We start from the raw sequence: 24632 nt of genomic DNA on the forward strand, positions 1-24632 counted from the left end.
AGTATTTACGGTCTAGGTGGCTCATTGCTATGGGTATCCTGAAGTGGGGGAGGTCCCAGAGATCTAGGGGCAGCCCTTGCCTCCAGAAGGGGGAGACTTTTTTTTTCCTTTCAGTTTTCTTTGCCTATTTTCCTTTTTCCCCCCTCCCCGCATCTCGTTAGCATCTTCTTAGAGATTACAACTGGTCTCTCCAGCTGCAGAGCAGATTCCCCACTCACTGCCTTCCTTGCCAGAAAGGTCATGCTTACTTGCTGCCAGCTGGGCTGCAGCCTCCTTTGCCATCGCCACTTCTGGCACCACCTTCCTCGCTCTCATGTTTCTCTGCAGTCCAGTCCGTCCACTTTTGGTACACAGTTGAATGGATCTTGGCAGTATCCTGGTATGCTGTGTAGAGGCACTTTTCTTTTTTCAGTTATAAATGTTGGATAAGTTGTGCCTCAAACAGGAATGATTCCTGTTGCCTTGATGCTGATGTCTCCCCTCTGATACTCAAAATATGATATTGTCACCATCGTTGTTATTGTCGTAAAAAGTTCAACTTATGTAGCTGTTACCTTACATGAGTCAAACCATTTAATTTCCAAAGGAACCCTGTGGCATAGGGATTTATCCTCATTTTACAGATGACAAAATTGGAGCCCCAGAGAGGTGCCTTGAATCTTCCCAAAGTACGCAGCTAATAAATTATTATAATAATTTAAACAAATCAACTATCTTTCATTTAAATTTTGTTTGCACATTTTTTTTTGGTATTATTTATCAATCTAAGAGATGGGAAGACTAGTTCTTCCATTTCCCCTAAAAGTAAGTTGATAGACCTTATAGGGTAAAGGCAGTCAACATCTATTGATATGTTATCAAATAATTATATTAGCTCCCATGCTATGAAAGTTAACTCCTTATTTGGAATAACAAAACAATCATACTTTATTAATAAACAAAAACCTCTTATTGGGAAGAAACTTTTAAACATATGTCTCCCTCATAACAGAAGATTACTGTGCCTGGATAACACATGTTCACTGCAACTATAACCTCATAACAGTCCCCTTTCCAAGTTCTCTGTTACCCATAGTCTCTTCACAGTATCATGTCACCCTGCTCCTCAACCTTCATCACCATAGTTCACATTTACACATAATATTTGCAAGCTAAATTTTAAAATTTATTATTATTACACTCGCATGAGTCATAAAGCTTCTCTCAGACTTACCTCAGAATCAGCTTTGTCTTCTCTGGGTATTTTTCCTATCACCTTTTAATGCTTACTTCCTATTCCCCTACTCTAGTTTTTCTCCACTAACCCAAATTTGCTGCTCCATTACTCTGTCAACTAGTTTCCAAGCTGCTCATGTCTGAAACTAAACGCCTTTACAACTCAGTTCTCTTACAATACAAAGTTACTGGAACAATAATAAAGAAAAGGATAAATCTTAATTTAATCTGATTGATATTTATTGAGCATCATGTGTAAAGTAGTGGGTGCTAAGAACAGCCTAAGAAGGAATAAATAATTGAGCAGGGGGCTGAGGTTCGGTGAGGAAGTGCTGACTTCCTGATTAAGCTTTACAAGAAGCCATAAATCACGAAGGTGACCAGATGTTTCTAGAAGTGGGAGTGTGGCTTGGATTATGTGACTAATGATCACAAGGGATTCTCTCCTATGTTGATAAGACTCAGAAAATTAAAACTACAAGTAGGCAGGGTAATGTCCAAAGGTGATATTGTAAAGGATGGTGAGAGTGCATTGGCTGAAAAACAGAGATGATGTAATGATCGCAGCAAACGTTGACAGAGGGAACAGAGGTGGAAAACCGGTGGTCCGGCATTCCCAGCATGCTGTCTGGTGCTGGTGCTATGTTCTGCAACAGGAGTCACCCGATATGAACAATATGGATTTGGGAAAAATGGTCTTATCAGACAACTTGATCTGATAAACCAAAGGGAGGTATAGTGAGAAACTCTCATTTTATATTACCAAAGTGATACATTCATTATTAATTATTTTTTCTAGATATCTCTCTGAGTCATGCAAACAAACACTTTCAGAACTAATTAACCTGGGATACAATGACTAGTCAATGTAAGTCTATAAAATTGGGAGTTAGGAGTAGAATACCACTTTACCCATTTTTGTTTTTAAGTCTTTATTTGATTTGACAGAGAGAGCAAGAGAGTACAGGGGGGAGTGACCAAGGGAGAGGGAGAAGAAGGCCCCCTGCTAAGCTGGGAGCCCAATGTGGGGCTCCATCCCAGGACCTTGGGACCATGACCTGAGCCAAAGGGAGGTGACTGACTGAGCCACCCAAGCACCCCTGCTTTACCCATTCTTACCACAAGATTTGTATGAAGGTATGATCTCTATCTTGATAAGGGATGGTTGACAGTTATTGTTGCCTGTGAAATTGACATACTTTGCCCATAGTTTCCAACTAAAGAATATTTGCTAATCTAAGGAATTTATGCTATATTATAGTTTCAAAATAAGTATTCTGCTTTTTGAATTTTTTTACTCCAATTCTACCTTAGTATATTTTCTCCCTTTAAAGAACATAAAACACATACTGCTTTAATATTACATCTTAGTCTTGGTATTGAAATTTTAAAGTCAATAGTCTATTAGTTTAACAACCCTTTGTCCCAAGTATCTTAGAAAATATTGACGTGTAATTTGTAAGAGCTTTCTAAGGCTAACTGCAGGCTTTCCCCAGAAAAAGTTTGAGAAGTTGCTACAAAAGAAGAAACGTTTCCCCTCATTGATTAATGGACACCAATTCCATTATAAATATACATTCATGTTGACCTTTTAGTTTGTTTTCCAGAATACAAATTCAGTAGAGCCCCCATACTGTTGCACATTCTGTGAAGGTATTTTGGGGGCACTGAAACACAAGTGGGGACATCAATCTACCCACTTCCTTTCAGAGCCCCTGTATGAAGCCTTATTTGTGGCTCCTCTGTGGTACTAGAACAGAGCTCGTGCTAATCAGTTGGCCTGGGGTTTAAAGATTTCTTCATACTGGAGCTCTGTAAGCTTAAATAAAGAGCAGATTAGAGTCTTCGACAAATAAAATGACTAGTGAGTGGCTTATAAAGTCTTCCCCCTTTGACTTGAAAAACAAATATGCTTGCATTGTTAGACTGTGTGTACGTTGATAGAGGCTTACCTATTACAGCTGGTAAGCTAAGAAAACAAAAACAAAAATGAAACCCCAATTTATTTTTTCCATAGATAGAAAAGACCAATTTTCATTTGTGTGATTTGGAAGGATTATCTTAAGTATGGTGCTGCCAATCAAAACACAAATTGGGAGATTGAATAACATAGCACTTTTTCATTTAGAAAGATATTTTCAGATTCCTTGTACTAAAATTTACTCTGTATGAACAGTGGCAGCATAATTATTGCTTCCATGTACTGACTTGCCAGAGTTAGACACTGTGCTATTGTCTTTATATTCTGTATATATTATCTATAATTCTCACAAGGAATATTTTATTTTCCTGATTTTAATAAAGGAAACAGAACCTAGAGAAGTTAAGTATAAATTTCAGGTTCAAATTCTGATTTTCCACAAACTTATGGTAAAAACTTGAGAGGGTTTCTTAACCTCTTTGGGCCATAATTTCTTCATCTCTAAAATATAGAAAAAAGTATTATCTACTTGTAGATTCATTATAGAGATGAAATGAATTAATTATATGAATAGGCAGACATACATAAAGCCCTTAATACAGTGCTTGAGACATAACAAGCATTGTACACAACACTATAGTAGACTGTGTTATCTACTTCCTGAACATGTAAAAAGTTTTCATTTTTAACCATTGCTTTGCACCTCAGATAACAGAGAATAAAATGAAACTACAAATTCTTGTTCTTAAGAAGCTTCCATCCTAATCGAGATGGACAGTTAATAAGGAATATAAGTAAAATCGTAGTATGTTGTATGGGGAAGGTGCAAAAGAGTAAAACCAAACAGGGGAAGTTTTTAAAAAAAATTTTTTAAATTTTAAAATATGGTGCTCAGGGGAAATCTCTCTGAGAAGAGAAGACCTGAACAAAGACTACACGTAAGGAGGTGAGGGACGGAGTCATATGGCCATCTGGGGGAAGAGCATTCCAGGATATGACATTGGCAAGTGCAAACAGTCTGGTGAGAAAGCACACGGGCCAATCGGAGGGAGAGCAAGGTTCCCAGGAGTGAGAGACTGCAGGAGATGAGAATGAGCAGGGAGAAGATCCAGTAAAGCCATGGATACCATTGTAGAAACATGGGTTCTTAATTTGAGTGCAATATCAGAGACTTTTGAACAGAAAAGTGAAATTATCTGTTCAATGTATACACGTTTTCCTGGAATCTCTGTGGCCACAGTCTTGAGAATTTATAGAAAGAAGCAGGGAGTCCGGTTAGAATGCCCTTACTGGAATGTAGGCAAAATGGAATGGTGGTTTGGGCCAGATTAATAGCAGCAGAAGTAGTGAAAAGAGGTAGTACTCTGGATATATTTTGAATCAGAGTTGGTAGGATTTGGTGTTGGATGAGATAAAATGTAAGTGGTGTGTGTATGAGAAAGAAGAGTCAAGAGTGACTCCAAGGTTTTTGGCCTGAGCAACTGGAAGAAAGGAACTGCTTTTCATTAAGAAAGCTTGTCATTGGGCGCCTGGGTGGCTCAGTAGGTTAAGCCGCTGCCTTTGGCTCAGGTCATGATCTCGGGGTCCTGGAATCGAGTCCTGCATCGGGCTCTCTGCTCGGCAGAGGGCCTGCTTCCCTCTCTCTCTCTCTCTGCCTGCCTGTCTGTCTACTTGTGATCTCCCTCTGTCAAATAAATAAATAAAATCTTAAAAAAAAAAAAAGAAAGCTTGTCATAGGAGTTCTGGGGAGATGGACCAGTTAGGGAATTCAGTTGTGGTACTTTATGCTGGAAATGCTTATTAGACATGCATGCAGAAGCACTGAGTAGCCGTTTGAAGTGGAGAGGTGAGGGGCTGTTGGCCGGAGATTAAATTTGGAGTCATCAGCGTCAAAGCAGTATTCAAGAGCTTGGATGGAATTACCAAGGAGTGGGTGTAGAGAAAAAAATAGGCAAGGTTCAGGGATCAAGTGCTGGGTTACTCCATTATTAAGAAGTTGGTGAGATGAGGAGAAACTCGCACAGAGACTGAAAGAAGTACCTGGTGAGTGAGGGGAAGTCAGGGAACTGTGGAGTTTTGGAAGCCATGACAAATGATCAAATATGTTAAATGCTGCTGATTGCTCAAATATGATGAGGATTGAAAATTGACTCTTGGATTTAGTAATGATAAAATCATGCAGACAACATGAATAAGAGTAAGAGGAATTTCCATGGAGTTGTGGAGTCAAAAACTTTATTAGAATAAAAATAGGGAGAGACAGAACACAAGTAGGCACAGGGACTTCTGTATTTGTGTTTACTGTAATGGAAAGGAGAAAACGTGGTCTGTAGTTGGCAGGGGAGGTGAAATCTAGCAGTTTTTGTTTTCATGGAAGAAATAATGCCATGCCCGTGTGGTGATAGAAGAGAAGCACCAGAAACCTCCGTAATGCAAGAGAGAGAAGAAACCAGACAGACCAATATTCTCAAGCAGGCAAGATCTGATGATGTTATTTGCAAAATAGAAGAATTAAGCTTAGCTAGGGACATGGGCAGTTAGCTCATAGTGATGAGAGACAAGGAAGAGAGAGAGAGGTAGGTAGAGTAGTAAAGCTTGAGTGAAACTCATCTGATTATTTCCTTTTCCTCAGGGAAAATAAGAAGAAAGTACAGGGAAAACAAGTGAGCAGAGAACTTGGTTTCCTGTGATGAAGACATCAATATTAATAAAAAGGCATTTTGAAATTAATCCCAATGGACCCAAGGCTAGATTGGAGCATCAGTGTTGAGGCAGGACAAAAATCTGACAGTCTTACCTGTAGATGTGAAGTTTTGGTGTTTTCACCTGATGCTAGGCAGTGAGGGTGTGAAGGACCAAGGGTGTTAGGCTTACTGTTAGCACTTGGGGGAATCCTTCTGGACCCTTCAGGTAAAAAGCTGTGGTAGGCCAGAGTATGATCTTCCTTTGAACGCGCAGGCCTGTCTGTGTGAGTCTTCCTCTTAGGCCCTGTTGGTGGAGGAATCTGTCTCTCAGCCTCTTGTGCCGTAATTCTTCAATAGTTGGTTTTAAAGGCAAAAGCTTTAGACCTGAATAAAACATAAAGGGATTTAAGCAGTGAAGTAATGCTACGATAATATTATTGAGTAGTCAGCCCAAGGGCTAATGAAGTATGCAGATCCAGGGAGCTTCTGTTTTGGATTAGTTTCTCATTTGTACCTATTTGATCCATAGCATGGGGTCAGTCCTTTTCCATTTCAGTTCGGTTGATTTCCATCATTTAAACATTATCTAAGCACGACAAAGGATTTTGAAAATTTTGGGAAAATATCCATCATTGATGAGGGACTTCAGGTTATCCATTGAAAAAAAAAAGGCTTGATTTCATGAGGTAAAGCAGTATTCAATTAATTATTTACAAGTGACTATAAAATGATCAAACTGCTTTCTTATGCTGAGCCAGCGTCATAGTTTTATAGACAGAGATATTATATTGTATATTCATTTTATAAAACAGGAAAGCTTTTTGTAATCTCCACTTGAGAGTAAAAATAACATCATTTGATTTTTAAAATAAGGGTTATCATTAGGTTCCCAGAGAAGCAGTAGTAATAATGATAGTTAGGAGTTGTTACATGGGTACTGTGTCCCAGATATATTATCATTTTTATTCTTTAAAATAATTCAGGGACATGGACACTCCTAATACTATTTTACAGGAGAAAACTTAAGATCAGACAGAGGAATAAATTGCTCAAAGTAAAAAAAATAGAAATTATAGAGCAGGGACTTAACTCCAAGTCTATTTGCTTTCAAAGTCTGTGCTGATATGGTATTCTTTCAACTCTTCTACCTTGAACTACTCACTCTAGATGAATCAGCCAGGACGGCTTTATGAGTAATCAAGGTAGATGATTGCTTAAGCTCAAAACATTAACTCTACTTCCTCTTAGTTCATCATTATAATTTCAGTCTTTTGGTTCATGATGTGTTAGTCTTTGAGAGTCCATTTATGTTTAAAATGCTATTACTTGTGGGTCATTCATTCAGCCATTATCAACGAACATCTTTATTACTAGTCAACTATGCAGCATTAATTACCAGAGAGTTTGACTGCTGAAGAGTAAAAATATTCACCCAGGGTAAGATCTGGAGGCTGGAGAGAATGCTGGAGGAAATGTGCCAAGAGGAAAGAAATATAAACTGATAGGGAGGTTGTAGGCCAGAAATTGATTGAGTTTCCTCCATCAGGTCACAGTAGAGAAATTTACAGCTTGAATGGTTCTTACAGATCAAGCACTTCAGTACTTTTATTTTGTAGATTACAAAGCCTAGCCCCAAGATCACACAGCAGGAATGGAGGTAGAGGTAGGATTACAATCACACATCAGAGTTCTTCACATTAGAAGGCTGCCATACTAGGTTGTTGTCAAGTTATAGCCTTTGAATCTTAATGTGCTCACCCTCCTTCCCTCTGTTGGAGTCTGAGCCATGTACTTCTCTTTCCTCATTTACTTCAAGGTGTTTTGGACATAAAAAGCAGTGAGCTGCTCTTTAGTTCTGAATTTCTCCCACCTCTGTGTGTCCCCAAATCCAGGGCCATTAATATATAAATGTTACCCCAACAACTGTGCAAAAGACAATTACTGCCACACATACAGGTCTAGAAAAAAGGATGCAAAACTAAATTGCCTGATCTTACTTGAAACAGTTCCCACTGTCAGTATTAAGGATCCTGTCAGCAGTAAGAAAATGCACAAGCAGCAATTCCAGAAATGCTCAGAGGCAATTAACTCACTATCAGTCATCTCAAATTCATTGTCTTCCAATAAAAACTCAACATCTTTGTTCTCAATTTCTCACAAGGTTTTGATTTTAGAGTATAAATGGAAAATGAATAGACAGCAGTAGGTGCTACTATCTAAATATATAGAAAAACTGCTTTTGCTTTAGAAGCTATTCAAGGAAGCCTTTGAAATTTTTAACCAGGCAGTTTTAATCACCCATGTCCAAAAGAATTCCCCCAAACACTCTAAATTCCCACAGATAATTCTGTTAACTTTGAAACTTAATGTGTTGTTCAACTTCCACCAGACAAATAATAGAACTGACTCCTACAAGGAACCACCATTCATCTAATCATTTCTAAATCCTTCTTCGTCTCCTGTGGATATGAACCAACACAGAAATGAATAGATTTGAGGTTATGTGGAATTTGAACCTATTGATGGGAATTTACCTATCAGTTAGTCAGTATCTGCCAGACAGATACTGCTTTGTTTCTTCCTTTGGTCCTCAACTTTGAGTCCAGCTCAAGTCAGATTGACCAATTGATAAGAGAGTCTAGCATCTCGTTGCCATTTTTATTATTTATTTATTTATTTAAAAAAAAGATTTATTTATTTATTTATTTGTCAGAGAGCGAGCGAGTGAGAGCAAGCACAGGCAGACAGAGTGGAAGGCGGAGTCAGAGGGAGAAGCAGGCTCCCTGCGGAGAAAGGAGCCCGATGTGATGTGGGACTCGATCCTAGGACGCCGGTTCATGACCTGAGCCGAAGGCAGCTACTTAACCAACTGAGCCACCCAGGCGTCCCACATTGCCATTTTGAATAGGTGGTTGATCTGTGCAGAGAAGGAAGGGTAAAGTGTGGATGTGGACTGCAAGGTTTAAAAATATACTTGTAACTTAAACTAATCTTATTATTGAAGACATTCTTAAGTGTTGAGAAGAGAGTAGGAAGTTTTCTTCTTTGTCTCTAGGGAAAAATTATGTTTATTTACTAATGGTAGAAAGGGGTGTTTGTTTCTTCATGTGGCTGAGATAGTTATATAAGTGTAGTTCGAGTTGTGGCCATAAGCCCTGGTGTTTCTGTTCACAGTGATTTCCTATTTCCTAGAAAAGTATTTCTGTATGATGTGGTAGGCAGTTTGTGACATCGCTCTCAATGAACACTCTCCCACTCTATCTCCCTAGGGGTCATACCTTTATGAAACCCCTCCCTTTGAGTATGCGCTTGGTCCCTCATGACTTGCTTCTAATGAAAAGAATGTTGCAAAAGTGATGCCTGCCATACATGTGATTAGATTACAACAGGTTGTGACTTTAATCCTGCTGGCACTTTCTTGTGCTCTTACTTGGTTCGATGAAGCAAATTGCCATGTTGACCATGGGCAAAATAACAATGATGAAGGTCTTTGGCCAGGAGCTCACTTAAAAGTTAGGTCTTGGGACACCTGAGTGGCTCAATTGGTTAAGCGTTTGCCTTCAGCTCAGGTCATGATCCCAGGGTCCTGGGATTGAGCCCTGCGTTGGGCTCCGTACTCAGTAGAGAGCCTGCTTCTCCCTCTTCCTCTGCTGCTTCTCTCTCTGTCAAATAAATAAAGTCTTTAAAAAAAAAAAAAGGTCTCAGTCAAACAAGATGAAAGAAACAAATCTTGCTAACAACCATGTGAGAGAGTGAGGAGGAAGGCTCTTCTCAGTTGAGCCTGAGATGACTACAGCCTCATGGAAAAACTCAGAGCCAGACAACTCAGCTGTCACCCAGATTCTTGAATCATAGGATCTGTGAGGTAATAAATGTTGTTTTGAGCCACTACATTTTTGGGTTAATGTATTATCTAGAAATAGATAACTAAAGCACACGGTGATTAGGACATTCCTATAGTCATAGACTTATGAAAAATGTGGAAAGTACAATCTCTATCAAAACACACTTTTGTTCTTTCATTCAACAAATATTTATTGAGCACCTATTATGTGTAATGCAGTTTTGAATGGTGAGATGTACCAGTGGACACAGATGTAAATCCCTGCAGAGGCATGATCTATGTAATCCCAACTGATAACACCTGGTCATCAGTGTTTTTCTAGATAAATTGAATTTTTCACTATTAATTCACCAAACCTTTATTGGATGCTATGTTTAGGAAATCAATGATAAACTTACTATATCACATGAGGAATAAAAATTAGCCTACAAAGCATAATAACACAAACATCATTACAAGCAAGAGGTCCTTCATCTGTTATGGCACTCTGTTAGGTGTTCCTGAGTTTTGTGACTAAATAAATGTCATTTCTGAAAGATTAAGTAAAGGAGGAAAAGTAGATTTAGGTTTAAAGAGGATGAATTCACTTTTGAATTTGTTTGATTTTGGGAGATACCTGGGTGGACATATCAAGAAGGAACTTAAGAGCGAGCTTTGGATTTGAGATAAACATTTGGAAGTCATCAGCATGTAAGTGGTAACTGAAACCACAGTATTTAGGGCTTGTCCAGGAAAATATATAGAGTATGAAGGAGCACACATATTTAAGGAGTGGGCATTCAGGACTATAAAGAAGTGTTGAATAGATAGGAGGATGAAGAGGAAGAGGTGTCGTTATAATATACCACTGGAGAAGGGGATTTCATGAATTGGGAAATACAGTGTTCAATCATATCAGAGACAATAAAATAAGGGCTGGAAGCTTCCTTTCATATAAGAACAAGAAGAGATTGATGGTCTTAACTGAGAGTATCTTCAATGGGGTGGTGAGGTGGAAATGAGTTGAAGGATAGACATGTATGAAAAAGGAATTTGTAAGATGAAGCTCAGAAAAGTTGGATGTAATAATTGTAGATTTTTCCATTAGATGGTGATGAAGAGGTGTTATATAGAATACATGATATATGATGTTATATAGAATATACATAAATATCATAATTTCATATAGTAAATTTCATGCCTTTTTGAAGTTTTGTCTTGTTTCTGAAAATTAAAATATAGTAATTTGGTGCTTATGTTGGAACATCATGGTGAAATTTAGGAGTGTTGTTTCAGCATATGAAGGGTGTGTAGGCTCTCTTCCATTTCCCTGGTTCAGTGCTTAATGAGGAGTGATAGGAAGAAGAAAGGAAGTCAACACTGTTGCCTACTCTTGGCTGTGAAAAGATGGTGATTAATGAAGATGCAGCTAGTGGAGATGCAGGTCTGAATGTGAGATGAGAAGGAGTAGAAGGAGGCTAGAAGTTGATGAAAGTCAAAGTTTGAGAGTTTAGGGAAGGGAGGAACATCTGATATAACATCAAAAGTGGTGGATTGGGGTGCCTGGGTGGTTCAGTGGGTTAAAGCCTCTGCCTTCGGCTCAGGTCATGATCCCAGGGTCCTGGGATCGAGCCCCACATTGGGGCGCTCTGCTCAGCAGGGAGCCTCCTTCCCCCTCCCCCTCTCTCTCTGCATACTTGTGATCTCTATCTGTCAAATAAATAAAACCTTTAAAAAAAAAAAAGTGGTGGATTAAGATAAGACCCAAATGACACATAGAAAGAGAGATGCTTCTGAAACCGAAAGAAGTGCATAAGAATAGGTGTAAATATAGATAATTTGTAGGTGGAGGATGAGAAACTGAATGGGTTCATGTCTCATTCTCTTAATTTTCTTACTGAAATAGACAAAATTTACTCTGAGAAAATAATGAGCTCTTGGGTATCCTTAAGGGCTTAATGAGAATGCTGAAGTTTGGAAAAGTTGCCATCTAGACTACAGAAAGGGAAGAACTAAGAAGTAAACACCCTTTAATAATGTTTTGCCAGCTCTTGGTTTGGGTACTAGATGGAACTGGGTGCACTTTTCTCTATTGTTCCTACTAAATGCAGTTAAGAATCCTGGATATAATAATTTCTCTCTCTTTGTCTCTCTCTGTCTCACTCTCTAATAAGGAAACTATGAATGGTGTAGAGAGGGCTGACTGGCTAGGATCTCATGATCTAAGGAACAATAGAATGGTGACTCTTCTAGGTTTTCTTTTCACCTCATAGACTCTAAACTTGGAGTTGGGGAAGCCCACAACCCAGAAATGTCAATGAAAGCAGACAAAAAAATTCCCCACAAAGCCCGTGATTTCTTGCCAAAGTACAAAAAAAAGTCATCCTAGCAAGATAGAAGACTTTTAGATAATAATTTCTCTACTTTAGCAAACACCACTTAAAAAATATGTGGTCCCACTTGGCTACTGAGCAAAAGACAAGTGGAGAGCCTAGACTTCTGTTCTTGCTGGATTGTAATGGGTACCCTTGGTTTCCTCCAGAGTGGTCTTAGATGAGGCTGAAGGGGGCTGGGTCTTTCACTCCTGTGAGCTGGTAATGAGAATCAGTAAATTTGAAGACAGAACAATAGAATGATCCATTCTGAGCATCAGAAAGTTCAGAAAAAAAATGCACAGAACCTCAGGGATGTGGAGAGCTATAACTCTAAAGATTTAACGTTTGTGTCCTTGGAGTCCTAAAGGGAGAAGATAATGAGTATGGGGCTTAAAAGTTATTTGAAGAAATAATGGCTAAAAATTTTTCATATTTGGCAATAAACTTACAGATTTAAGAAGGTGAGCAAATCTCAGACAGGATAAATCCAAAGAAATATAGGCAAGATACATCATAAAGTCCTGAAAGCTAAAGACATAGAAAATATCTTGAAGATGGTGAGAGAGAAATGATGTTATCAAACCTATAAGGGAAAAAGAATTTAAATGACAGTAGATTTCTCTTAAGAAATCATGGAGGCCAGAAGGAAGTAGTACACACGTATTTCAAATGCTGCAAGCAAAGTACTGTTAACCCAGGATTCTATGTTCATTGACAGTATCCTCAGGAATGTAGGGGGAATGAAAAGATTCTCAGATAAAGGGAAACAAAAAGAATCTTTTGTTCTACCCTTACCTACCCTGAAAGAATGGCTAAGGAAAGTTGGAAGGAAAGGAAATTATAAGAAAATGCAATCTTGGAACATTAGGAAGGAAGAAAGAATAATGAAAAGAGAAAAAATATGGGTAAATGTACTCAGCTTTCTTTCTCGAGTGTTCTAAATTTTGTTTGACAATTGAAGCAAAAGTCATGCCTCTCATATGATTCTGCAAATATGTAGAAGCACTATTTAAGCCAATTTTATTGGAAATGGGGGAGAGTAAAGGGGCTTAATGGGAGGTAAGCTGGCACTGGTAAAATGTTGGCCCCTGTAAGTAATGATGTTATGCTTATATAATAAAATGCACAGAGCAACCACTAAAAAATCTATACAGAGGGATATACTAAAAAACACTGTAAGTAAATCAGAACAGGATTCTGGAAAAGGTAAAAGTCACCCACAAGAAAAGAAGGAAAAAGAAAGGCCCAAAGACCTTTCTTTTGGGCCAATATACTAGAAAAGGAGATAAAACTTGGATACCTAAAAGAATGTTTTGAATATTACCCCCCCACCGATGGCATTCATTGTGATTATGTTTCTGCATCTGATATTAATTTTGCATCTTTAGATTGTCTTTATTGTTTAAAATTATTTTCCAGTTGAAGGAAAAAAAGTTGCTAAATTTGAGCCAAATTAAAGGGAGTATTTAGCTTGAGCTCACCCCCAAGATACACTTTTTGTAAATGAAATCTAAATGAAATACAGATTTTTGTAAATGAAAATGAAAATCAGTTGAATATTATGCTTAGGAGAGCCTTGGAGATAGGATTGCCAGATAAAATACAGATAACCCACTTAAATTTGAATTTTAGGTAAACAAAAAACAATTTTCATGTGTGTGTGTATAAAGTATATCTGAATACTGCATGGGACATACACAAAAATCTCCATTATTTATCTGAAATTCAAACTTAATTGGTAGTCTTATATTTTTATTTTCTAAATCTGGCAATCCAAGTTGAAATAAAAAGGGAAACTCTTAAAGACTCTCTTGAGCATCCATGTTCTTTCTCTTTCCTGTCCTTCTCACTTATCTACTCACTCACTAGCTCACTAGTTTGGTGGAGCCTCACCTTTTAAAATAAGTCTAGTTGCTTTTTTCAGTCATGCTTTTCTAGCTCTGCAAAGAGTGAAACCATATCTCCTTCAACTCTCCTGCCTGAGGGAGAAAGTGCTGCAGAAAGCGCAACTTTGGGAAGAAAACTGCAGGAGAAAGAACATGGAAAAAGATTGTGTAAAGTGAGTTAAAACTGATTTCCCCAATACCACGATTCAACCCAGAAGGTGACAGAGAAAATTCACTCCATTGGACTCAGGTTTGTTTTGTTTTGTCAAAGTGAATCCAATTATGGCCAAAATTAATTTGGTAAAAATGCAAAATTTACCTAAAAAATTATTAGAATAAAAGGAGAGCATGCTCTCAAACAAACAAGTATTGCTGTATTTCTCAGAGGCTTATACAAATAATACACACATCAAACAGCCTAGAGGCTTTAAAGTCTCCTTCTATTTTTTTCTAATTTTCAGTCTGTATTTTACAGCTGTTATAAAATGAGAAAATGTACCTGACCCTTGAGTAGAGTTTACTGCTCATAGAGAGTGATGTGTCTGAAAAAACCAATCTAAGTAACAAGAGGTGGTTATATCAGAACATTGATGGTGTAGCTTTATGATTCCGAATTTTATTTAGTTTTTTTGCTATACGTCTATATCCATACCCACAATTCAGTAAGGACTTTATATTTACAAAATGTTTCCAATTATATTTGTTATTCTTGTCAATGGAAGAGTAAGAAACATAGTTCTATGAAGTTGAATCACTCAGTTCATTAATACAGTTGTCTGGGAGTTTAGATATATATTTTTGGTATTAGAATTGTTTCTTTAAGTAGTAAATATATTTACTTGAGTTTATAGTCCATTTAGCTGCTTCTATGAGTTCTCCCCTCCTCTATAAAATTACCAAGCATATTTAGGTAACTCTCACCAGCTTTTAAATCTCTGAGGTATTCTTCAGGTATGAATTAATGATTAAAAAATGAAAAGAAGGAAAAATAAATAATGAATTATTGGGACAAATTTTAAAAAATAACTTTGACTTTAGTCTTTTTATCCTTCTTTAGTAAACCTGAATTCATCTCTCTAGATTGAAATAAGTACATCTAGAAGGTAGACAATTCTTAAGACTCAAAGAGAATTTGTGAAAAATTTCTACAAATTAATTTTAGTAGATAGAATGTAATTGATTTAGCAATGAAGGAGTAGTAGGGGAAGTAAAGTAGAGGGGAAGTAAACCTCTGTTCAAAACAGATTTTTAAAAATAAAATACCACAGTGGTAGAGAATAACTCTTAGGACTAGTAATATATAGAAACCATCTGTACTTACAGACATATGACCCACTGTTCTACAATCAGTTGACATCCAATACCTAAGTACTAAGTAGTGTTTCCCTACTGGGTGTGTTCTTTAAAGCTAAGTGGACGATTATGCATTCCTAGAAATTCAGGGGGAAAGTCATTTCTCGAAAGAGGGTGTGAAGGTTGCTATCTCGTCCATCAGCACCTCTCACTGGTGGGGTGATGTCACTAATAACAGTGTAGTACAATAAGGAATAGTGAGCAGAGAAACTAGGGAATTAGTAGATTTGTCAAAAATATGCCTTTTAATTCTATATTTTTTGTGAACAGGAATAGATTTTCTACTGAGAAATTTTAGATTCCATAACTGAATAACAGAAGACCTTTATATTTTTGTGCAAGGTGAGAGAGAAATCTATATCACTGTGTCTTACCAAAGAGGCAGAGGAAAAGCAATTGTGTTTCTGTAAAAGACAGCAGGGGAGTCTAGAAAATTTTGGTTAATAGTTTAACCTATTATTACAGAAATGGGGAAAATAATACACATTAAAAGATGGATTTTTGGGGCACCTGGGTGGCTCAGTGGGTTAAGCCTCTGTCTTCGGCTCAGGTCATGATCCCAGGGTCCTGGGATCGAGCCCCTCATCGGGCTCTCTGCTCAGCGGGGAGCCTGCTTCCTCCTCTCTCTCTGTCTGCCTCTCTGCCTACTTGAGATCTCTTCTGTCAAATAAATAAATTAAATCTTTAAAAAAAAAAGATGGATTTTTGATTTTCTGTATTTGCTATCAACCAGGCACTTACTTTTAATTACACATCGTTTTCTTAAAAAAAACCAAAAAACAAAAATAAAAAACAAAAAAACAACAAAAACCCAAAAAACCCCCCAAACAAAACCTTTTCTTCTCCCTTCTTTCCTTCTGTTCTCTTCTCTCTCTCTGTTTTTTTTGAAGGTGGAGGTGAGAGAGACATTGAGACAGTTGTCAAGATTAAATGGACAAGAGATAGATATAAACTTCTTTTTCTCTATTTTATTTGACAGAAAAGAATAAAAGGTAGTAAAGGAAGGTAATAATTATTGACCCTCAGTATTAACTTTGTTCTCTTGGGTAAGCACATAATTAGGTTGTTCTTTAAAATGCATATTATGTAGCTGGCAGCAGACTCTGGTTTAGATCTGATAACTCCTTATGCAGGCAGCTTTTAAAATGCACATGATGTTCCAAAGGAACTTTTCTGGTCTATTGGGTAAATATGTATTAAAGTAATTTTTAAAATACTTATGTACTCAATAGGCTGGAAGTGGTCGATGGTTTAATGAATAGTCATGCATTTTTAAACATGTATTATTATTTATGCACTGACCCAAGTGAGGAAGTCTTTTAAAAATGGCATATTCCTGATGACTGTGTAATTTTGTAGTAAAACCTTAAAAGTATTTCAGGAGAACAGAAGCCAATTTAAAAATTACATTGTCTCATCATGCCTTCACCTTCTTTTTCCTGGCCGCTCTTCCTCTTCTGCGATGTATTATAATAGGCTCATTTATGGCCTCCTTGCTGGCCGAATTTCATTTTCATAGATTAAAGCTGATTTACATTTCAATTGCAATTCCAGGGTTGAATTTATTCTACATTGACTCATTGTACCTGGCACGTAGTAGGCCCTCAGTCGATATTGATGGAATGAGTTGTTTTGATCATTTTGTGTCATTCTTGCGAGCCAATATAAGTCTTGCGCCTACTGCTGTATTGCCTATCGATCAGTTTAACACAAAGGTAAGACACCTACAGGTGGCAAATAGATGGAAGCCTGATGTCTAGCATCATCACTTATGGGCTGCCGCTCTGACAAAGTAGCTCCCCCTCTCTGCAACTCCACCACAGAAGAGTAGCAGTGGCTCCAGTCAGCAGATTATTTTACGGGGATCAATTGGAACTTCATGTGAAAGATGCCAAGCACAGTACCAGATACCCACTGAGCTCTCAGTCAATGCCTTTTCTCTCTTGACTGGTTTTCCTATTCAGGAACATGAGAAATAATTCATTTCTAAACAGTAGAGCCTTCCAAACCATACAGGGCCCTCATCACTGGATTAAGAAGAATTTTTTTTTTTAAAGATTGTATTTATTTGACACAGAGAGAGAGAGATCACAAGTAGGCAGAGAGGCAGGCAGAGAGAGAGAAGGAAGGAAGAGGCTCCCTGCGGAGCAGAGAGCCCAACGTGGGGCTCGATCCCAGGACCCTGGGATCATATGACCTGAGCTAAAGGCAGAGCTTTAACCCACTGAGCCACCCAGGCACCCCAAGAAAAATATTTTTAATAACCATAGCAAGCATCATTCTCTGGTGTCAGGAACACATTCAGAAATTCTCAACGTTCCATTTTCAGGGGGGGGCCTCCTGTGGGCACTGACCTCTTTGTATCAGTACTTAGCTGGGGATCCTCAAACCCCGTATGTTCATCTTTGCCCTGCCTCCTGAGGGGCTATCCCCAGTGTTTGGGTGCTTTCATTCCCATGCTCACCATCCGGCAAGAGTAGAGGAAATCAGTCCTCAAGGTCTCTTCTGAATTTCAGAAAGTTCTACAAAAAAACCCCTCCCAAAAGTCAGATTTTCTAAGAGCAAACAGAGGTAATGGTATCTACTTCAGCACAACACGGTAAATGGGGCCTTGAGAATAAGCATTATTAACATGCTCACTGAGCTGCCTCAAATCCTATTTGGAGGGAGGCATGGTATAAATAAATAAACATGCTTCCTGGATCTTTACAGTCTGAGGTTTAGTGAGCCACTTCAATCTTGGAAAGGCATTAAAATCACTGGAACGTAATTGGATTTGTTTTGCTATTAGGTGCAGCTCTCTAACTTTCCCCCTGTACGCCACATTCACGAACAGGAGAATCTCAACTTGATGGAAATGCTATCAATGATGTGACTCCTGGGATCCCCTGAAGGGCAGAGAAGGGGAATCAGGGGATGCAAACTCTTCTGTTCTCTCACATTCTCCTGTGTTTTTTTCAGCAGATGCTGGGTCAGTGGGCAGTGCTCACCACTATTGTGCTGGCTTCATCAGTAGGTAGTTTATTCTTTACGGTACCCATGGTCTTGGATCAGCAGGCTTTGACTTGTTAAATGACCTAATTTGAAATGGAAATTGTATATTACTTACTTTTCATTTATTGGAAGAAGATTATTTTAATTATTTAATCTGAAAGAAAATATATTTACTCTGTTACGCTGTTCTAAAAGTATGTTGTAAATTGTTATACATGGCAGTTTAAAAAAGAAATTATTATTTTTTAAGCTACCAGTGGTAGAAAGCAGTTCTCTTTTCCCAGCAAAAATGGAAAGACAGAGGGGAGTTGGAAATCTTTCCAAGCGATCATATGAAAGAAAAATCAGAAATATCTTGAGAAAGTTGATGTTATATTGGAGGGATCCTTTTACTTAATTTTAAAAATTTTAAATTTATTTTTAAGATCTTACTTATTTGTCAGGGAGAGAGAGAGAGCACGTGTGAACGTACAAGCAGAGGGAGTGGCAGACAGAGAGAGAAGCAAGCTCCCAACCAAGAAAGGAGCCCCTATGTGGGACTCGATTCCAGAACCCTGGGATCCTGACCTGAGCCATAGGCAGATGCTTAACCCACTAAGCCACACAGGCATTCCTGGAGGGATCCTTTTAGAGACAAACTTGGGTCCCATCAAAACTTTGTAGTACATATAAACCTTGGGACAAAGAGAGAAACCAAAATGAATTCAGGGAAGAAAGAATTCAGAGACCCAAGAGGGAAATTATAGTTTTGAGGTCAGCTTTGAGTGGATTTATAGGGAAAGAGTGATTATAAGTTTAGAAGGAACCCTCTCAAGTTCAAGCTCTGGTTCTGCAAATGAAGGTGCACAATTTAATTAGTGGAAATATAGTTCAGTCTGGGGATAGCCAGGAGGACACAGACTGCCCTGTTTGTTGATAGAATAGCTTCTCTCTTTCAGAATAGCTGAAAGAACAGATATCAGATAGGTTCGGTGAAGAATGCATCACTGCAGCCACAGACACCGACGGACCAGAAACTTTTGTCAGTGTAACTTCTGAGCCTCTTGCTTCAGGATAAGAAAGAGGCCTTTATAGAGTGTTCACTGAAGGGTATGAGTTGCGTTGGTAAGTTGGAGTTAACACGCAAAGCATGTTACATGGGGCCATGTAAAAGAGACCTAAGGAAGGTAAAGAAAAGATTGTTTTACAAAAAAGGCAGGTGCATGCCAGAGGCAAGGATATTATATGATAAGCAGGGCTGACCTAGATGCACTCAAAATCTATAATCTCTGATAAGAACGGTGGTTCTGGAATCAAGACCAAGAGGTCGCAGATGGGGCTAGGAGACCAAGATTCTTATGATAAATGTGAACAAAATAGCAAAAATATGGAGACATGTGTCCGTTAGTGGAATACTGATAGGCATACTTCAACACCACTTGCAGTCTTCAGGGAAAAGCAAAGACTGAATGCACAGCTGGTTAAGAATAAAGCATACCTTGAATACTCTGCTTTGACAGTACTAGAACGAGAATCTTTTCTGCCCTTTATATTCGTTCAGATCACCTTATTCATTAGGCTCTTGGTTCCTGCCTGGCTCTAAGAGGGTCTGGTTACCGTCTTAGATTTGATTGACTCCCTCCCTTCTAATTAATATAATATTACCAAACCAAAATCAACAACTTCTTACCACTTAAATAAGAGACTACCTTTTTAGCCAAAGAAAGATGTTGTATCAGCAGGAATACTGTCTTTACGTGGGTTCTGTAGGCTGCCAGGTATGACCGAACTATTCTTCCCTCTCCTTGCTACAGGCCTCAGACCACAGAGATGCTTCAAGATAGGAAAATAAGAAGCTTGGCTTGTTGGGAAAGAGACTTTCCAAATCTTTGTCCTTAGCTCAAGCTTTCCAAAGTTTTATTTCTATAGTATTTATAGTTTCTTAAGAAATAGCTTCTGGCCCACTTCCTCTTTGGTGAGTCTGAGAATGTAAAACAGAGTTTTCTCTATTTACTAGGAGAAAAGGGGACTGGGTAGTAAAGTCAACTATTAAGTTGGGACCCTGGGGTTGATGGTAGTTCCTGCCCCCTTCAGTGGTATTCTGTTGCATAAACCATCCAAAACCAAGGGAGGTCTAAGGCAGTAATCTTTTTTTTTTTTTTTTAAATGTAAAAATTTTTTTATAAACATATAATGTATTTTTTTATTATTTTTATTTTTTAAATTTTTTATTTTTTATAAACATATATTTTTATCCCCAGGGGTACAGGTCTGTGAATCGCCAGGTTTATACACTTTGCAGCACTCACCATAGCACATACCCTCCCCAATGTCCATAACCCCACTCCCCTCTCCCAACCCCCCTCCCCTCAGCAACCCTCAGTTTGTTTTGTGAGATTAAGAGTCACTTATGGTTTGTCTCCCTCCCAATTAGGGCAGTAATCTTTGTTCTTTATCTTTGCATCCATCCTTTCTTTATTATCACTTAGGGCTGTGCCACCATAATAGAAGAAAAAGAACAAGGTGAGTATGCTATCTTGTGGATCCTAAGAGGTTATAGGTATTATAGTGAATGGATTTACTAAGATCAAAAGTCATAGAACATGGGAGTGAGTGGTAAAAAGGCAGTTACAGGGCTAGAACTTTGAAAAGAGTGAGCAGAATAGAAATACAGAGAAGGTGTAACAAAGTATTCCCCCACTTTATTTATTTATTTATTTTAATTTAAAGGTGTGAGACCCTTCATGTATTTGTGAACAGAGTAGTCAGTACACAGGGTATGTATAAAGGTATTAGTGTGAAAGGGGAAAAGTGTCCTGACTGGTAGTCATTAGCACTGCGATAGTGAGAAATGTACTACTCGTACATAGTTTCATTTTTAATTTTTATAATAAAACTGGCTGTTAGTTTAGGTCAGGAGTTTTCCCCAAGTGGTAAACATCAGAATCCCCTGGGGGCTTTTTTCAAAGTACTCTGAGGGTTGAGGTTGCTACATGTATGTAATTACAAAGCTTCCTGGATGATTTGGATATATAGTTTCTGTGACTTAAAAGTCAAAACACAGCTTATCTGAGTCCCTTCTAAAACTTAAGTCAAGGGGTCAACTGGTGAGATTTCATTTGAGGTTTGATTGGGGAAGGATTTGCTTCCAAGCTCACACGGTATTGGCAATGTTCAATATTTAGTGGTTATTGGCTTGGGGGCCTCAGTTTCTTGTTGACTGTTGATAAGGAGCTACCCTCAGTTTCTTGGCATGTAGGTCTACCCTGCATGATTTCTTAGTTCCTTAGAACTGTTAAGGAAGGGGGGAGTCTCCTCACAAGATGGGCATTACAATATTATGTAATATAGTTGTATGCTTGTAAACAAATATACCCTATTGCCTTTGATTTATTCACTTGGTTAGACATAATCACAGATTCCACTTACCTTAAGGTATAAATACCAGAAGGTAGAAATCATGGGTACTATGTTAGACTAGTCTTTCCACCACACTAGTTATCTAAAATCTTGTGAATGCCTTCAATTTTAATTGCTATAAATGAGTGAGGGGTTTTGTTTTGTTTTGTTTTGTTTTCACTTTCTCATTCAACAAGTACTTCGTGTATCAGGCACTGTCCCTTGGATACAACGCTTGCCTTCAGTCACAGATACATGGAAAATTACAATAAAATATGATGAGAAGAAACTAAGAATCAGGGGGAGAGCCTATGTATACATGCCTGATGTTGACAGGGGTAGGTTTTTATCATCAAATTTGGGTAAGACTCTGAGAGAGATTATTAAAGGGATAATTTGGTGCACTGTGAGTGGAAAATGGCATTTACTAAAAACCGTCAAAAGATTAGTGGGCCCAAGTTAGGCCCTCATTTATTTTTTTCATGGAAAAAGTTATCAGGATAATATGGTAAGCTTAGAATATTTGGCCCAGAATGTTTGGAAAGTTCTTACTATGCTGATTTGGAAATAGTTTAGAAATGTGGACTGGAACCTTGTACAACTCAAGAGATTAACTGCTATTAGAAGAAATATACTCAAAAGAAATAATCAGCGCTGTTCAACCAATTAACCCATGTCACTGTCTGGAGGACAATCCGTGTGGTCAGTGCCCAGAGCTCCATCTGAGTTTTGCTCCTCTTGAGTACTTTGATGAGTGATGTGAGTGAATACAGAGCTGGCCCAGAAGCAGAGAGGAACAGTGACTAAAAATGATGACAGAAACAAAATCCCCAAAATGGTGATGTAGTAACAGTAGATCTACCCTAATATGGTAGCTATTTTTAGTAATAAATGGAATATCCTTTTCTTAGGGCCAAAAGTTGGCAGCAAGTATGAATATATGGAAAGTGGTTTGTCCATTTAGGAATTTTAGGTTACTTAGGTTAAACATGAGCTGTTTGTGTGATATGGATGCCACAAAGAGCAGCACAAATAAATACTAAAATACATTCATTGAAGCATAACATCTAGATTTAGAGAAAACTAGTTTTGATCTTCCAGATTCTGAGCTTTCTTAGGAAGGATTTCATCTGTTCTAAGGGTGCTTGGGTGTTGTGTAAGACTGAGGAATCACAGGCCTGTACCCCTGAAACAAATAATACATTATATGTTAATTAAAAAAAAAAAAGCAGATACAAACAAACCATAATGTGTTCAGGTAGCAAGAACAGAGCTGGTGAAATGGATTGGGAATGTTACCGTATAGGAAAAAGTTGAGAAGATGAAGGTGTTGAGCCTGGAAAAGGGTGTTTCAGAAATGAATCTACTTGAAACCTTTGAAAGGCCATCTTGGGTGAAGTGAATCAGATTTGTTTTAAATAGCTTCATTAAAAAGACATGAAACCAATTTCTCAAAGTTGTTATTTTTTGGAGGAATTTCTTGCTCTCTAAAGTTGGGTAGGTTTGCTTTGGAAAGTGTGTTCACTGTCACCGAGGGAATTCAGTAACATCTTGGACAACTTGATAGGGTGTTAGTAGTTTGAGAATTAGATATATAATTAGGCACATAAGTTCTCTTCACAAACCATGATTACAGTTTCATGTCGCTATCATCTGTGGAGTTTTAAAGGGATTACACATCTGTGTTCTACTCCAGCCCTATTGTAAAATCGGAATTACTCCATATATTTCTACAAAATTATTTCTATAGTTTGAAGAAGTTCCACAGGTAAATTTGTAGGGCAATCAGAGTTGGCTGGAGCGTTGGTTGGAGTACAAAGCATCATTAAATAAGTGTGTCACACTTTGTCTTCTCTTGCCATAATTCTGAAATACACACACCATTAACTGTTTTATCCGTTTCCCCCCATCAGTTTTGTGGTAAACATTGTGCTGTCACATGTTGACTCAACTTCTCCCCAGTGGAAGACAATAATGATACAGGCATCTAAACAAAGAGGTTTAGATTAAGAAGAAAAATATCAACTACTCAGATTGTCTAAGAGGAAGGAAAAAATTCAGAAGCCTATAGATGAAGAAGGTATCTTAAAGACTAACTTCTTTTCCCTGTAAAGTATGTCCCTAGAAAACAATGACTAGAAAAATATGTTTAAGTAAAATAAAACTGCTGATTTCTGGGTTCTACAATTAATCAACTAATACTACTGTTCTTTTCAATTGACTTCTCTGTACCATTAGGCACAGAAATAATGTGCTTAAAGGGAACAAAATTGTTAATATAACCCATAAAGTTGGGGTGCCAGAGTGGCTCAGTGGGTTAAGCCGCTGCCTTTGGCTCAGGTCATGATCTCAGCATCCTGGGATTGAGCCCCCCATCAGGCTCTCTGCTTGGTGGGGAACCTGCTTCCCTCTCTCTCTCTGCCTGCCTCTCTGCCTACTTGTGATCTCTCTCTCTCTGTCAAATCAAATCAAATAAAATCTTAAAAAAAATAAAATAACCCATAAAGAATCAAAGCACTTTTAAGAAATTTGAAAGAAAAATAATAGAAATAACTTTTATGCAATAAGGAAGACTGTGTAAATTATAGCAAAACTTCTGACATTTAGAAATTTTACAAAATTAGAAAACTTTACAGACTACAAAATTGTCACATTTAGAGTTAAAAGGCAATCCAGAAATCATCTCCAATAGTTATATTGATTGATGAAGTAAGAACTTTATGGTGCAGCTTCCTTGTCGCCCAGTGTATTGGAAACAAGTCACGACAAACCACTTTGACTAGGCCTGAGCAGCTCAGTACGTTTTGCCTTATAAATGAAAAACTAATTGGAATAAATCCTAATTTCCTCCAAATAAGCCTTTATTCAAGTATCTAGCATTTACATAAAAGCTAACTAGATCATTTTGTCATTATCTAAAGATTTTTGGGGGTGCATATGGGGTATTGTCTCCTATTTCTGCTATTTGAAGACAATAGAATGAGAAATGTGAATGAGAAAGCT

The 24632-nt window shown here is 37.9% G+C and overlaps 1 pseudogene; it reads left to right on the forward strand.

Annotated features, from left to right (window-relative positions):
• The window catches only part of LOC131827281 (large ribosomal subunit protein uL22-like), a 67755-nt pseudogene that overhangs the window by 41886 nt on the left and 1237 nt on the right, over positions 1–24632 (forward strand).

This window comes from Mustela lutreola, chromosome 1 (genome assembly GCF_030435805.1).
Source record: "Mustela lutreola isolate mMusLut2 chromosome 1, mMusLut2.pri, whole genome shotgun sequence".
NCBI classification, from domain to species: Eukaryota; Metazoa; Chordata; class Mammalia; order Carnivora; family Mustelidae; genus Mustela; species Mustela lutreola.